This window comes from Astatotilapia calliptera, chromosome 16, assembly GCF_964374335.1.
Source record: "Astatotilapia calliptera chromosome 16, fAstCal68.1, whole genome shotgun sequence".
In the NCBI taxonomy this organism is placed as follows: domain Eukaryota; kingdom Metazoa; phylum Chordata; class Actinopteri; order Cichliformes; family Cichlidae; genus Astatotilapia; species Astatotilapia calliptera.
This window is the reverse complement of record NC_137437.1, coordinates 1,220,199-1,238,242: the sequence shown is the minus strand read 5'-3', so window position 1 is coordinate 1,238,242 and position 18,044 is coordinate 1,220,199. Positions and strand designations below refer to the sequence as shown.

Here is an 18,044-nt window from a genome sequence, read left to right as displayed (position 1 = left end):
ACAACCTGCCTGTCACAGCACACCATAGCAGAAATCAAATTGTATAAACTCATTCATATTTCTACACGAGTCTCCAGCTATATTAAAGATTTTTTTATTTCAAACATTTGTAAGAATCTCTTATGGTTCTCAAAATACTTCCTAACTAACACTTACCTCCTGTACCTCCAGTAAGTGTAGTCCAGCAACATAATTGATGGTATTATTTTTAATACAATTTGAACTTATTCTGTTAACATATGAACAACAGCAACAAACTGGTATATAAAATGCATTTCCTGTAGAAAATGCAGTGTGAATCCTAATAGCCGAATAGTTTGAGTTGAATTTTTATAATTGCTGAAATCTTTGGAGAAAAACATGTTTAATGGGCTGAAATACACCGAAACATTCACCTGACAGCCAAAGCGCAGAACTGAAATTCACACAGAAGAACCTGGAAACTAGCTGAACAGCTTGAAAACATACATAAGACAAACTGTCTAATTGCAAAAGAAATTTTAGAGCTAGAACACATCTGAATGAATACTGCTCATATTCTTTAAACCACTGGGAGAGTGGAATTATGTATTTTAAATGTATAAATTCAAGAATCTCAAATGAAAAAAAACTGAATATTTTCAGAATACCTGCTGTCTGTGTGTGTGTCTGTGTGTGTGTGTGTGTGTCTGTGTGTGTGTGAGAGAGAGAGAGACCCAATTTGTATTGTTTGGGGGCAGCATTTCATCGGTGGATTCAAATGGAGCAGATTCAGACTGACTGGCATAGAAACACACAGGACACTCCATACTCTGTGTGTGTCTCTGTGTGTGTCTCTGTGTGCCCTTGTGTGTGTCTGTTTCTATGTCTGTGTTTATGTTTGCATCCATGTTTGTAAACATTGTTAGGCATGTCATTTTCGCCTTACCCTTGTGTATCTGTCATTTGTTCGAGGGGAATCCTCTATGAGTACGGAGGACCACAAGAGCCACGCCGCATCGAAATAAAGCATTCTGTGCTTAAATAATGAATTGTAGAATAAAATCTGCATTTGTAAATTCATTTTTGAATTCCAATTTAATAAACTGATTTTCAAAATGCTTTTTAAAATATCGATTCCACTCCTCATTTCAAAATCCATTTCCCTTTCCTGTTCGCTCAGGGATTAACTTTTGGATTAGCTGTTGGATTAACAACTTCATTTTAAAAATCCTGCTGCTATTCAAATTAGCCACACCGTGGGATGTAAGGAGCTCTCTGATTGGTTGGACAGACACAGGCTGTCTGCCTGGATTTTTCTAGCTCATAGCTTCGCCCTGCTACGAAGTAGTGATGTGAAACGGCTCTTAGAGTACAAGTACAAAGCGCCCCTCCGACAGCCAAACCCATCTGTTCTCTGATTGGATTGTTACATTTGTGATTGACATGACATTGACCAATCAGATGAAAGGAAGAAAAATAGGGTCAAAATTCGTACTTGTAACTTGCAGGGTTTTTTTTTGCTAAGTCCGCACACAAATCTTTTTTACGCACACACAAATTCTTTTTACACATACAAATCCTGAGTTACAAGTACAAAATATTTATGACCACATTTTGAGCCCATAGAGGCGTAGTTACCAGAGGTGTGGACTCGAGTCACATGACTTGGACTCGAGTCAGACTCGAGTCATTAATTTTATGACTTTAGACTTGACTTGAAAAAATGTTCTAAGACTTGTGACTTGACTTGGACTTTTACACCAATGACTTGGGACTTGAATTGGACTTGAACCGGTTTACTTGAAAAGACTTGATATTTTACCCCAAATATAAAATTTAACATGCATATTATATGGAGATTGAAAATGTGACGTCATTCACGGGTAGAACCGCAAAGGATTCTGGGAACTCGTGGCAAGCGGTACTAGCGCACGCAGGCTTTCAATTGAAATCAGTCACACAGCGATAAAAAGAAACACAAAAATGTCAAGAAGCTGTTGTATTATTAACTGCAATAGCCGGTCGCATGACAGCCACGGGAAGCCGACGGGTAAAGAGATCGGTTGTTATCGGATTACGTCGTTGAAGAGAAATTGTTCGAGCCATGTTTCCAAAGTAACAAAGACGCGACGGATGGCCTGGATTGCAGCCATTCAAAGACCAAATATAACGTCCCAGAACACTCCAGCTCACAGGTTAGTCTGCTCCAAGCATTTACACGAAGGTCAGTGTCTTTTAGTAGTTAATACGTCATTTTCATAACATAATTGGTGACATAGGTTACAAGCAAGTCTGGCGCTGAACAGAAATTGTCGCGCTATGCTCCTTTGTTTATTGTGCATAAATAGTGAATTGTCCTGACACAATATTGCGTTTCGCTTCTGTTATTATGGTACATTGACAAAAACATATACTTTTATTCACAGGATAAAACAGGTTTTTTGTATCACTAATTGCCCAGTACGATTACAGCATACAGTATTATTGTCACTGCTACATTTCTGTGATGCTACCAGAAATTATTTCCACTACTGATTAATTACCGTTGAGCTCAAAGGTCCTATTAATAAACGGTTAACGAATGTGTATTTATGACGACGATTTGTGAGACTGGTAAACTTATGATACGTACGATGGTCTTTCGTTCTACACGGTGCATTTCAAGGTCCTGCACCCATCTGTCGGTAAACTGTACCTGGGCTTGTTGCAGTGACCGGAAGTTACTAAACTTCATGAGTGTATGCACTCACTCCAAGAAGCGTATAATTATAAATATGCATATAAATATGCTACGATGAGATAGCTGACTTCATCTAACTAGCAAATGTTGTCCAGGCTACGTTGGTGATACAGTTTTTTTTAATGTGTATGATATTTTTGTCATGCGATTTTAAAGCCGGTCCTACAACCGCATCCAAGAATAACATGCAGCTTATCTCAGAACTGTCGGTGACAATTATTCTTGGAGCTAAGTTTAATTGAGCTGCATTTTAAAGAGGTGCAATTTCACAATTTGTGTATATTTTCTAAGTTCACTATTTTGTCATGTGTTGAGAAAAACACAGATTTTAAAATTACATGGTCTAATATTTACATTTAGCATATAACTGCAACATTATTTTTTTCGTTTTTTTTTTTAAAGACTTGAAAGGACTTGAAATTCAAAGTTTCAGACTTGTGACTTGACTCGGACTTTTACACCAGTGACTTGAGACTCGACTCTGACTTGCCTGACATTACTTGAGACTTGACTTGAGACTTGAGGATAAAGACTTGAGACTTACTTGAGACTTGCAAAACAATGACTTGGTCCCACCTCTGGTAGTTACACTCAGTAGCACAGGAACAGAGCAGGAGGGAGAGAGAGGGAGCCAGGGACAACAACGTCACATTAGAAAGGTATAGTAATCATCTACAACTATTTTCAGTTGCAGATGATAAAGGATTCAGAAGGTTTATTCATGCGGGCCCATATGACAGAGAATATGCATTTCTTTTTGTTTTCATATTATAATTTATATTTAATTGTGTTGTGGTTTGCAGCGTTTTGTGTTGTTTCAGTTTAAATATGTTTAAAAGGAAAATGCTGAAAATTTAAATAGTTAAAAGTTGAAATGTGAATAGTCGGTTTTTGTATTATATGATTTATTTATTACATTTTATGTGGAGTGAATAAATAAAAGTATATTTACGGTGGCCCCTGGAGACAAAACACGTAAAAACTCCAAAACACGTACAAAACACAACAGGAGTGCTCCAGGATGCTAGGGGGCAGTGTTGAGCTTTTGTTCCCTCGTGGCTACACAAGCCAGGAAGACACTGGATTTGGTGTGTGGTAGTAACAGGTACATGAACTTTTTTTAAAATTATTTGAATATATATGAATGCCTGTGTATAAATACACAAACAATACACATATGCTTTCAATTGTGTAATTTAAGTGATCTAGGTAGCACTGTTTCGAAGTTCAGTTAACTCTAGGAATGTGTTTTGGAGTTTGTATGTGCTTTGTCTCTAGGGGCCACCGTAAATATTTATATATAAACATATCAGAATCAGAATACTTTATTAATCCCGAAGGAAATTAGGGTTACAGCAGGCAGCACGCTAATGGCGCATGCGCACTTACAAAGAAACCTTCTGACCAACTTTACACAAACATCACATTGGGGAGACATGTCAGAAAGGTAGGCTGATAGGAAAAAACAATGAAAATACATAACATGAGGTAAGAGGAGGAGAAAAAAACTCCACTCAGACTGAGCTCCTAGTGGGAGAACAGTTTGATAACAGAAAAAACACCTCAGCACAAAAAGCACATGACTATCAATACACCATAGCAGTGTTGCCAACTTAGCGACTTTGTCACTATATTTAGTGAGTTTTCAGACCCCTTAGCGACTTTTTTTCTAAAAAAAAGTCGCTAAAAAAAGACGTGAAAGCGCGTATCGCTTTTACTCTCAACAAGCAGCTGGTGCTGTAACGCAGTCAGTTCTTCTTTTACTCTTTTACCGTTATGCTGTTTTGTGGATCACAAGGTTTAAAACTACTTATAAACACACACACACAAAGTAACTCCACCAGAGCGCCTATTTTGGGTCACTTTTGCCGGTCCAAGCCCGGGTAAAGGAGCAGGGTTGGAATTGTGACATTAAAAAAAACAATAATTGCTAAAATAAATTTAATTTGTAGTTCTAAATAAACTCTAAATGCATTTAGGACGTTTTTTACTCACTTTATGTCTCTTCCACGATGTTATTTCTCTCTCCAACAACGTAGGTTACAATTAGATTAGCATGACCAATTATGCAAATAAGGCGACTTCTAGCGACTTTTAGGACAACCAATAGCGATTTTCCTTACTGAGGAGTTGGCAACACTGCACCATAGAACAGGGGTGTCAAACTCAAATACACAGTGGGCCAAAACTCAAAACTGGAACAAAGTCGCGGGCTAACGTTAATATTTATTGAAATATATTTATTCCTCCAGATATAAGAATGAATCTTTTCTTATGGACTCAAACACGTTTTGCTGAAAAACTGAATATGGAACAAGCAAAGCTTAATACTAAACAATATATATATTAGCTGTATAATACCAGTAGGCCAGCTCTAATAGTAATTTGGTATGGCTTCGCAGGCCAAATGTACTCCTACACAGCACCCATGCTATCTTGCATAGATGGAGAGCGCTTTAGGTTGAAGTTGTAAAATGTTGCTTTTTTTGTTTCTTTTTACACATACAAATCCTGATTTACAAGTACAAAATATTTATGACCACAAGAAACAAAAAAAGCAACATTTTACAACTTCAACCTAAAACACTCTCCATCTATGCAAGATAGCATGGGTGCTGCAGCATCTTCAGTCGACCGCCATCTTCCCCGGGAGGGCACAAGCATCGTTTGGAAAGGGAGGGGGGATCAGTGTGTGCATATCAGTGTATGTGTGTCCTTCGCCCCGCCAGGCTAAGTAAACAGTCTTCCAGCCAACCCAGGTGACCTTGCATGGAATGGGAAGGAACAGACTAAACACAGTCGTTATCAGGGTGTTTTGTTCAGCTCCTGCCTTGAGGCCGCAGCTGGAGCCGAAGGGGTCTCCGCATGAAGTGATGATGGTTTTTATTTAAGTGCGAACAGCTCATATGAATTTCCAAGCTGTTCTAACAGTCCAACACTGGTCTCTCTATCTCCCGTTGGAGAGCCGTGAGGCTTTCTATGATGTTATCCAAACTTACGTTCTGTGATGTTGTCATTCTTTTTGCCCAAAGAGCAAGTTTTGAGAACTATATATAAATAAAACCACTTCTTTTTTTTTTACGTTAGTAATTCCTTTTGTGCATAATTTTATATTATTGTTAATAATAAATTAATTAAAGCAACAAAACAACCTGAAGAGCCGGTTCGGAGCCGAAAGAGCCGGTTCTCTAAAAAGAGCCGGAAATCCCATCACTACTATTGACCAACTTCTTTTTCGATAGATTATCTATAAATACCGTATTTCCCGGACTACAAAGCGCACCTAAATATTAGCCGCACAAGCTAAAATCAGGGGAAAATCCTGTTTTGTACATACATTAGCCGCACCTGACCAAAAGCCGCAGGTGTTTCAATGTTGACTTATCATATGTAAGAGAATATGCACAAAGGGAATTGTCAGGAAAGAGATGGCTGTTTGGAGACATCACTTTTATTAATATTTTGAAAAACAAGTTATGGGTACATATTTGCACATGTAGTACATAACAGTAGCCTACAGCACACCAGAAAAATAGATTCGGACTACCTTTTAGGCTCAGGTGCAGTGACACAGCTTTAACAAGAAGAAAAGTCAGTCATTCACCACCATCTTTCTCTTCTTCCTGCGCACTGAAACCACCAAAGTCCTCTTCTCCAGTGTCGGATACAAACAGGCTCAGGATGGCTTCGTCATCCACTCTTCTTCTCTCCTTCGTTGTCACTTTCAAAACCAAAGAAATCCTCATTGTCAGTGTCAGAGTCGAACACCCTCAGAAGGGCCGTGGCGGTGTCCTCCTCTCCATCATGCAGCAGTCCAGCCCTTCAAAATCCGTTGGTGATCGTGGATGTTTTCACACTTTTCCACGCTGTCAGAATCCACCGGTGGAGTTGGGCATAACTTGCTTTTTGGGCATAACTTGCAAGTTTATCGCCGCTCATCATCCATGACTCCCGCTGAACGCGTACCGCTACTTTGAAGTTTGTTTTTCGCGCTACTTCGTACGGCACTACGTTGCCTGGCGGACGGAAATGTGACTAACATACCACTCTTGAACCCCGATCCTTCCGCCAGGCAACGTAGTGCCGTACAACAGCGGAACACACAAAACAAATCGTCTTACGATATGACAAAAATCACGGACAATCCATAGAAAAGCCGCACCTGACTAAAAGCCGCAGGGTTCAAAGCTTGTGCAAAAAGTAGCGGCTTACATTTACGGTACTCATAAATACCTTAATAAGCTTATTTAAGAAGTTACAAACCATTTGCTACTTGTTAGCAAAGTATTTTGAGTGAACTCATCTAAAGTGGGGACCATATATACCTTACAACCTATTTATAGATGTGAAAGTTTCTAAAATGCAGTGTAACAAAAAACAACACACAGGGTAGATCCAGAACGCACTGTATTTTTAAGATGCCAGTCACAAAAACATCAGAACAATGCTTACAGATTGGACACACAACTGTTGATACAAAAATAAAAACAGTGTCATAAACTATCAGCCAATATTTGAAGTAATACAGAACACGGCTGGATGCAAACCTGTAGCTCTTTACATGAAGTGTATCACATGTGTGATCATTAAAGTAAAACTGCAGAATTTATAACAATAAAATAATAATAAAACATATAAAAAACAAAAATCGAGTGTGTCATTTTTTCTTTTTACAAACAATTGACCAATCAACTGGAATATATAACTTGTCTTTTTTTTGTTAACAGGTGTTAACAATGGTGGACTCTCACCACGTTTCACTATGTAAAACAACAAAAATCTAATCTTTCTTTGTTTTAAGAAGCAACTTCCCTGAAGACTTATATGCTTTGAATTTTTCCTGTTTCTGGATCTGCACTGCTTGCTGCAGCATGCTGTGTAGCAAACAATGAACGTTTCTGTCCCTGCTTGTTTTTTTTTCTAATGCTTTAAACCTCTCAGGTGCAACAATGAATAGCTCAGCAATTGGAGCACTTGCCACAATCGTGTCCCGGTCCACTCCCAGACGTTTAAAGGCAGCAGACATGGTGCCTCCTCTTTTGAACTAGTGATGGGATTTCCGGCTGTTTTTAGAGATCCGGCTCTTTCGGTTCGGCTCACTAAAAAGAGCCGGCTCTTTCGGCTCCGAACCGGCTCTTCAGGTTGTTTTGTTGCTTTAATTAATTTATTATTAACAATAATATAAAATTATGCACAAAAGGAATTACTAACATAAAAACAAGTGGTTTTATTTATATATGTTTATATATAAATATATACAGTGGCCCCTAGAGACAAAACACGTACAAACTCCAAAACACATTTCTAGCATGAACTGAACTTCCAAAGCAGAGCTACTAGATCACTTAAATTACACAATTGAAAGCATGTGTTTATTGTTTGTGTATTTATACACAGGCACTCATATATATATTCAAATAATTAAAAAAAAAGTTCATTTACCTGTTATTACCACACACCAAATCCGGTCGTTGGTACTTGCTGGCTTGTGTAGCCACAAGATAACAAAGGCTCAACACTGCGCCCAGCATCCTGGAGCACTTCTGTTGTCTTTTGTACGTGTTTTGAGTTTTTATGTGCTTCTGAGTTTTTATATGCTTCTGAGTTTTTACGTGCTTCGGAGTTTGTACGTGTTTTGGAGTTTGTACGTGTTTTGGAGTTTGTACATGCTTCAGAGTTCGTACGTGATTTGAAGTTTGTATGTGCTTTGTCTCTAGGGGCCACCGTAAATATACTTTTATTTATTCACTCCACATAAAATGTAATAAATAAATCATATAATACAAAAATCAACTATTCACATTTCAAGTTTTAACTATTTAAATTTTCAGCTTTTTCCTTTCACAAATTTAAAGTGAAAAGAACACAAAACACTGCAAACCACAACACAATTAAATATAAATTATAATATGAAAACTAAAAGAACATGCACATTCTCTGTCATATGGACCTGCATGAATAAACTTTCTCAATCCTTTATCATCTGCAACTGAAAACAGTTGTGGATGATTACTATACCTTTCTAATGTTGTTGTCCCTGCCTCTCTTTCTCTCTCTCTCTCTCTGTTCCTGTGCTACTGAGTGTAACTACCGCCCCTCCCCCCTCTGCCCAGCGTAAAGCACAAGGCTCGCGTGCAGAGTGAAGCGGCAAAAAAGTGCGAGAGAGAGGCTGAGAGAAAGAAAGAAAAAAAAAAAACCACGTGACGGCTCGCGATAAGGAGCCGGCTCGCGTCGTTCACGTCAAAGACCCGGCTCTAAGAGCCATTTCGTTCGCGAACGACCCATCACTATTTTGAACAGCCTTAAAATCTTGTTATACCGGGTGACCACGTGCTTAGGATTCTGGACTGCAATTGAGAGAACATAATCATTGATGTAATGTTATAGTGTAGTAACGTAACACACCGCATGCAAAATCAAACTGTTGAGTTAATCACTTTACCTCTTGTTCTTGGTTTTTGGTCATGTTTTTTGACTTCTTGTGCTTTTTTGCTTTGCCCCTCTTCCTCTTCTTCCTGTCTTTATCTGATGAAGTTGTGCCCATGGAGGAGTCAGAACTCTCATCAAAAGACCCATCAGAGGGAAGTGAAGATATGCTCAACACCCCACTGGAATCCTGGTCAAAACTTGTGGGTTCCTTTGAGAGAGCTGGTAAAACAGTTAAAAAGACAACACAGACAAAATTACTCAACAGAATGCTTATGTAAGTGCTCAAGCAGAGGAAGTATATGACAAGCTAAGTAATGTTTTTAAGAGTGGACTTACATGCTGCTAATTGCTCCTTTAGATAGTCTCTTTCTTTGACGAGCTCATCAATCTTATCCTTTTGCCACGCTAGCCTCATCTTACAACTCTTGTGATTTTCTGTCTGCCAGCTGTGCAACAGTCACACCCAGAGAAAATTAAAAACAAAATGAGACTTGGCTATAAATAAAATTAATAAAACAAATACAATAATAATACTAATGTACACTTTGTAGAATTTAAATAACAGTAAAACCATTACACTGATTGATAAATAGCCTACAATGGTGGCATTACAAACTATATTTAGTTATGTATTTAGAAACTGCCCTATTTGACTATAATTATATATTAACGTATTTCAAACATAGTGCATTAGATTGTACAATGTAGAGCATTTATTGTGAATTTATATAGACATGCTGCAAAATAGCTGGAGAAGGACTGACAAACTAAATTACAGAAAGCACAATTATAAGTTACAGCCCAGAGTAACACCAAAGGCGATAATAATCATTTAATTCTTGAGCCAAGCCACAAGGAATGACTAATAAAATAAACTGAACAGTGTTTTTACTGATATCTAAAGCTTAAATGTAACCAAAAGCTAAGCTAAGCTAATCACCTATTAGCAGCTAGCGAAAAGCTAGCTGCTAATAAGCGGAGGGGGTTAGCAATGAAATAAGCTAATACAATGAGGTTAAAAAACAATCCGATCGTTCAGTCTGACGTCACTAGCCATGTCTGGGCCTAAACTCTGCTGCAGGTCCATATATCAAATGATCACTGTGGCATCACTGAGAGTTAAAACACTGTCTTAAGTCTTTCATCTTTAATAAAATGATCAGCGTTCTGCTCTACCAGGTGTAACAATTGAGTTTAACATCCAGGCATCCATGAAAACGGAATTTATGACATTTAACAGAGTTAGAAGTTAGCAGGAAGTTAGCTCGCTAGCTTCCATCTAAATACAATATAGCATGTCCTGACTGCGGGATTTTGGAAACAAATTAAAACGTACAGCTTTCTTATCACTTCCAACATAAATGAAGACAGAAAACTAAACAGCAGTGACGTTTGTAGGGTTATTGAAGTTTGGCTAGCTGGTATATAAAGATGTGCTACGTGACTGCTAGCGACACAGCTATGTTAGCATAATATAAACAAGCTAACTTTTTTCCACTCAATAATAGTGATGGGATTTCCGGCTCATTTTAGAGATTCGGCTCACTAAAAAGAGCCGGCTCTTTCGGCTCCGAACCGACTCTTCAGGTTGTTTTGTTGCTTTAATTGATTTATTATTAACAATAATATAAAATTATGCACAAAAGGAATTACTAACGTAAAAAAAAGTGGTTTTATTTATATATGTTTATATATAAATATATGCGGTGGCCCCTAGAGACAAAACACGTACAAACTCCAAAACACATTTCTAGCATGAACTGAACTTCCAAAGCAGAGCTACTAGATCACTTAAATTACACAATTGAAAGCATGTGTGTATTGTTTGTGTATTTATACACAGGCACTCATATATATTCAAATAATTTAAAAAAAAGTTCATGTAGCTGTTACTACCACACACCAAATCCGGTCGTTGGTACTTGCTGGCTTGTGTAACCACAAGATAACGAAAGCTCAACACTGCGCCCAGCATCCTGGAGCACTTCTGCTGTCTTTTGTACATGTTTTGAGTTTTTACGTGCTTCTGAGTTTTTACGTGTTTTGGAGTTTGTACGTGTTTTGGAGTTTGTACGTGTTTTTACGTGTTTTGGAGTTTATACATGCTCCAGAGTTTGTACGTGATTTGAAGTTTGTATGTGCTTTGTCTGTAGGGGCCACCGTAAATATACTTTTATTCATTCACTCCACATAAAATGTAATAAATAAATCATCCATCCATCCATCTTCATCCGCTTTATCCGAGGCCGGGTCGCGGGGGCAGCAGCCTAAGCAAATAAATCATATAATACAAAAACCAACTATTCACATTTCAATTTTTAACTATTTAAATTTTCAGCTTTTTCCTTTCACATATTTAAAGTGAAACAACACAAAACTCTGCAAACCACAACACAATTAAATATAAATTAAAATATGAAAACAAAAAGAAGTTGCATATTCTCTGTCATATGGGCCCGCATGAATAAACTTTCTGAATCCTTTATCATCTGCAACTGAAAATAGTTGTGGATGATTACTATACCTTCCTAATGTGACATTGTTGTCCCTGGCTCTCTCTCTCCCTCCCGCTCTGTTCCTGTGCTACTGAGTGTAACTATCGCCCCTCCCCCCTCTGCCCAGCACAAGGCTGGCATGCTGAGTGAAGCGGGGAAAAAAGTGTGAGAGAGAGGGTGAGAGAAAGAGTAAGTAAGAACAACAACTTACTTCTTTTAGTAAGATGCACTGTTGGGTTTTACAGTGTACAGAAAAAAAAATAACGAAATAGATTTAAATTACTCTTCGTAAGGATGTTTTTTTTTCTCTGAAGATTTTCTCAGGGTCTGCGATTACGTCAAATCGACATGATAGATGACACCATTGCAGGCAGCACAACAAGACTTAGTAAAATGCCCAGAAAAATAAGGAGGGTATGTGTGGCTGCAGTTCAAAGATTGAGACGTCATACAGGTCAGCAGATTGGTGGCCGAAGGGAGTTTGTTGTGATTGATGAGAGTCGCTTTCGTCATAAACGAAAGGTAAGTTTTTGTGACTGTAATTTTATATTACATCTATATATTTATCAAGCTTTCATAGTATCTTTTAGTCATTTGTGTTCATTTTTTTGTTTCTGCATCAGTAGGGGAGAGGAAGAATGGCTGGGGGATGGAAAAGAAGAAAGTGGGTCTTTGGAATAATAATAAACTTTATTTATAAAGCACACTTAAAAACCAAGGGTATGCCAAGGTGCTTAACAAGTAAAATAGAGTATAGGAGGAGGATAATAGAAATAGGACCAAAGCAAGTACTAAATATGCAAACAGATAACTGTCACTAATACATAGGAAAGCAACAGGTACAGAGCAAACAAGAATTTAAATGAGCATAGAAGTGCATGATATAAAATCATAAAAGAAATATTAACTAGAGGGAAAGGCAAGATTGAATAAGTGGGTTTTTAATCGTGATTTGAACAGTGCAATGGAGTCAGATGCGCGGAGGTCGAGAGGAAGGGTATTCCACAGTACCGGGGCAGCCAGAGCAAACGCACGGTCACCCCGGGACTTCAGTCGAGATCTGGGTTGGGTCAGAAGTAGTTGAGTGGCAGATCTGAGTGTTCTAGCAGGAGTATGTGGTTTGAGAAGTTCACTAAGATAACTTGGCGCTAATTTATTAATAGTTTTGAAAGTAAGGAGTAATATTTTAAATTGAATACGGTACTTTATGGGCAGCCAATGCAGGCTAGCTAGGACAGGGGTAATATGGCAAAATTTCCTGGTACCAGTCAAAAGGCGGGCTGCTGCATTTTGGACTGTTTGCAGTTTAAGAAGAAGAGAAGAGGGAAGACCATAGTACAAGGAGTTACAATAATCCAACCTGGAGGTCACAAAAGCGTGAATAAGCTTCTCCAGGTCCTCATGCGGAATATAATGCCTAGCCTTAGAGATAAGGCGCAGTTGGTGGAAGCTAGATCTCACTACAGCAGACACTTGCTTATCGAGTTTGAGCGAGCTATCCAGCAGTGCACCCAAGTTACTGACATAGTCACAAGAAAAACTAGCAAAGGAACCCAGGGCAGCACAGAGTTGGGCACGAGGGATTTTACTGTTGAACACCACAATCTCAGTCTTCTTATCATTTAAAACGAGGGAATTACTCAGGAACCATTCTTTGACCTCCCGCATGCATTCTTGAAAGTAGTGCAGGGACACAGCAAGGTCGTCAGTAAGTTCAAAATAGATCTGTATGTCATCGGCATAACAGTGGAAGGCGAAATTGTATTTTTCAAAGATTGTGCCTAGAGGGAGCAAATACAATGAGAAGAGAATAGGGCCTAAAACTGATCCTTGAGGCACACCACAACAGACCGGAGCGGAGGAGGAGGAGAAGGTGCCTAAGTGAACTGATAAGGATCTATCAGCGAGGTATGATTTAAACCAGTCGAGGGCAGTGCCTCTAATACCCACAGTGTGCTCAAGTCTTAGTAATAAAATGTTATGGTCTACCATATCAAAGGCCGAAGAGAGGTCCAGTAAAACTAGGACCATAGAGCGTCCAGTATCAGTGATTACAAGAATATCATTAAGAACTCTAACCATGGAATGCTGGGCATGAAACATCGAGAGAAAGCAAGACCTATCTTGCGACTTTTGGAGAAAAGACCTCGAAGACATCTTGTTCCTGTGATTACCCTTCATGTCCGGATTTGTTCCTCAGTGATAAGTGATGAATGGCGGGCCTATCGTGTATTCCCAAATTTAGGCTATGAACACCATACTGTTAACCACAGCAGGTGGTATGTTGACCCTCGTACAGGTGCCCATACCCAACATCTGGAGAGAGCCTGGAGGTCTTACAGGAGCAAATCTGGAGACTCGGGGGTAACAGATAGACTACTGTCAGAACACCTCACAGTTATTGAGTGGAACGAGTGGCTCGCAAAAAAGCACAAAAATGGTACATTTTGATATATGACATTTCCAAAAAATACAGATAATTATAAAAGTTAATGTTGCTACTGCTATTTTTTGCACCTTTTTGAAAATGTTATTTGAACACTTCATGTAAAGAGCTACAGGTTTGCATCCAGCCGTGTTCTGTATTACTTCAAATATTGGCTGATAGTTTATGACACTGTTTTTATTTTTGTATCAACAGTTGTGTGTCCAATCTGTAAGCATTGTTCTGATGTTTTTGTGACTGGCATCTTAAAAATACAGTGCGTTCTGGATCTACCCTGTGTGTTGTCATTTGTTTTTGTTACACTGTATTTTAGAAACTTTCACATCTATAAATAGGTTGTAAGGTATATATGGTCCCCACTTTAGATGAGCTCACTCAAGATACTTTACTAACAAGTAGCAAATGGTTTGTAACTTCCTAAATAAGTTTATTAAGGTATTTATGAGTATTTATAGATAATCTATCGAAAAAGAAGTTGGTCGATGGTGAGTTACAGCTTTGGCAGTCCTTAAGTGACAGTTACAAATGTATTGTAAGACATCTGTTAAGATATAGCAGCTGACTGATGTAACCCTGATATTCAGTGTTTATAAAACATCTGGTATGAAACTAGTTTGTGTGGTACATGTAGAGTTCATAGTATTATGTAGGGTGTGTTAACCATCTACTTACCTTTTACCAATGATTTTGTATACCATTGAACATCCTGAAATGACTGGTTTGTAACTGATGCAGAGTAGTGTTTATAAATGATTCTTCAATGAGTTTTAGAACATGAAAACATAATTAATAAAAAGTGTTATAGATCAGCTTATTCATCGTGAATAAAGAGTTTAAAGCAGTGCTTGTAAACGATTAACTGATTATGAGAAATACTTTGTAGACGCTGTAGAGATAATTAAGTAACCATTAACTAATGCCTAATAGTGTGCACTTATTGTAAAGTGCTACCAAAAAGGGTTATTCTTTTCATCTGTACCCATGCCTGGTACACTTGAAACACCCCTCATGATGCTATAAAGCAGCCTAATCAAAGACCTTCTTTTCCTTGACATCAAATACAAAATGTGTCCACATGTCTGCTCTTATCTTCCTTCCAAGCTTTGACATTTTCACACATTACTGTTAGAAACACTGAGCAGAAGAGCCAGTTGTGCGTTTCCCAGAGGCAGATTGTCTAACCTTACTGCGCAACGAGCTGACCCGACTGCATCACCTGTCCCATCGTTCGACACAATGTAATCTCTTATCTCCTCCACCCCCGACACCAGCTCATCACTGCGTGTGGGTACACGTGTTGGGGCGATCGTGGCTCAAGAGTTGGGAGTTCGCCTTGTAATCGGAAGGTTGCCGGTTCGAGCCCTGGCTTGGACAGTCTCGGTCGTTGTGTCCTTGGGCAAGACACTTCACCCGTTGCCTACTGGTGGTGGTCAGAGGGCCCGGTGGCGCCAGTGTCCGGCAGCCTCGCCTCTGCCAGTGCGCCCCAGGGTGGCTGTGGCTACAACGTAGCTTGCCATCACCAGTGTGTGAATGTGTGCGTGAATGGGTGGATGACTGGATATGTAAAGCGCTTTGGGGTCCTTAGGGACTAGTAAAGCGGTATATAAATACAGGCCATTTACCATTTACAGATGTAGATTTAGGAGTGGAGGGACCATCATCCACCTGCTTTTCATGGATGACATTAGGATGTCACTCGGACTGTGAGCGTGGCCGAACGGTTACAAGATGCTACTGATGTCAAGACAGAAAGTTCCTCACACTGCATGGAGGTCTCCAGCCAACATCTCGAGGCCCTTTGAGCAAAGAGGAGGGCGAGGATTAGCCAGGGGAACAATCTGGGATGGAACATGGAGCATCTGGGAATACATCAGGAAGATGGTCCCCCTCTAAAAATTCCTCAGGGACCTGAAGATAGATGGTGATGAAGAAAAGGAGGAGAAGCTGTCATGGATGACCAAGTCTGTGCTGTCGACAGCTAGAAAAATATTGGACATCAGAAAGTTAATGATAATATTTTAACGTCAATAAATAATTTGAACGATTTGATTTATTTGAAGCGTAATAGCAATAATAACATCGGAGGATACGAGTATATAACAATAGCCTAAAACACCATCAAAAAGTTCTTCATTCACCTGCTCCCTACTTCTTTAACATCAGTCATGAACAGTGCTGGGAAATTATGACCTCCATTCTCCATCACTGCTGTGACCACGAACCTTGAATACCAGTCATCACAAACAGGACACTGAACATTGTCTGTATGTTTCTATACAAAGGACACTGTGCAGACACCCTGGATGCCCCCACTGTTATACCCAGTTGTTGGAGGAGGCGTGTCCAAGTCAAGAGAACCACCTCACTCTCCTGAAATTGTTCAGCTGAATTCATGAACGGCTGTCCAGCAGTAACAGGGTTTTTCTTGTTCTTGCTCTGAAATGGAGCGAAAAATGCCGGAGACCTGCTAATTCATGTCGACTATTAGTACCAGCTGACCTTTGATAAATTAGGGCAAAGACAAAATCTGACAATAGCAGCTTATTAGTGGTAATAATAATCATCATTATTATTATTGTTATATTGCATGTATGTGCATCAAAATTTGCATAAAGGTTATAAAACATGGCATTACCACTGTGGGCTCACCGCTGGTTTTGCATTTGAATTTTGTGTTCTGGCCACTGAAACGTTGGTGTTTTGAAGCCAGAAGTGACCATATTTGGACAATAGGGTGGTAAGTAAGAGGCTAAACAAATATCACATTCAGGAAGTTTGTGCTCAGTAAAAACCAGCAAGCAGAGACTTTTTGGACCACAGAGCACACCAACATTCGTCAGATATTTAATTAAAAATGTGTCAGAAAGTTCAGGCAGCAAAAACACAGACAAGAGGATCACTGACTCAAATGAGTATGTGTCATGTGTAAAACACATGCAAATGACTAAGAAGACAGAAGATAGAATTACATATATATATGGGAATTGTTTGATAAACAGGTAAGGAATAACACACAGATGAAATCAACACAGGTGAAACAATCAGGCAGGTGTTTAGCAAAACCCTCCAGTGGCTGTTGGAGGAAGTGCACAGGCAGCGCCACCTGGGCTTCCTTTTCCAGCTCTGGAGGTTTCAACTTTTTGCCATTTGGGGCACTTGTCCCCATGTGTCCCCAGCTTTAGTGGCATACAGAGCTTAGTGAGCTGTAAGAAGCCAGATGGCCCAGCCATAAATCACAACCCATTTCCACATCAATGCTGTCTGTTCTAAAAGCCTCACTGCAGCTGTTTCTTCTTTTTCAACTTCACAATCTTATTCTTTTTAGTCGTTATTGTGGGGGTGGAGGGGCTCTTTTTTCCTAAGCATATCTTATTTGAACATAATAAAATATTGATAGATACATATACAGTCAGATCATTGCTATGGTGCAGTTACAAGAAATATGCAGCAGTGCCACATAAAGGCACATTCCACAGTGTCAGAGAGCCTCAAACAGATGCTGCCAGTATGAGGAGGCCTCTGCGTATTAGCTATTAACTCAGTCACAAGCATCCAAAACGACAGCGCAAAGAAATACCTGTTTGAAATGTAGTCGACCCTGAAGTGGTACTTTCTAGTATGAATAGCGACATTGTAGCTTCTTTTTCTTCTTCTTTGAATGGATCATTCTTCAAATAGCTCCACGTCTTGTCTTTACCAATAAAAACAAATTTCCCACCCAGCTGCTTCATCTCTGTTCTTGAGGCTTTGCAACAGTAGTGTGTGTGTGTGTGTGTGTGTGTGTGTGTGTGTGTGTGTGTGTGTGTGTGTGTGTGTGTGTGTGTGTGTGTGTGTGTGTGTGTGTGTGTGTGACATGAATAATGCAAACCTGTCAGTGTTGTGTCTGCTCTGAATGCTTTAAATGGTTAGCCCAGTTTAAAAAGTCAGCTTTGAGTAATCTATAATTTATTGTATTACTCCGCTTTTGTCCTGA

The 18,044-nt window shown here is 39.2% G+C and overlaps 1 long non-coding RNA gene across 1 annotated transcript; it reads left to right on the top strand.

Moving 5' to 3' along the window:
- Positions 1-11,674: 11,674 nt before the first annotated feature.
- Positions 11,675-14,337, top strand: LOC113008498 (uncharacterized). Its single transcript, XR_003270027.2, has 3 exons — positions 11,675-11,814; positions 11,940-12,147; positions 12,249-14,337. It is a non-coding gene; the product is annotated as an uncharacterized LOC113008498 (long non-coding RNA).
- The last annotated feature ends 3,707 nt before the right edge of the window (positions 14,338-18,044 follow it).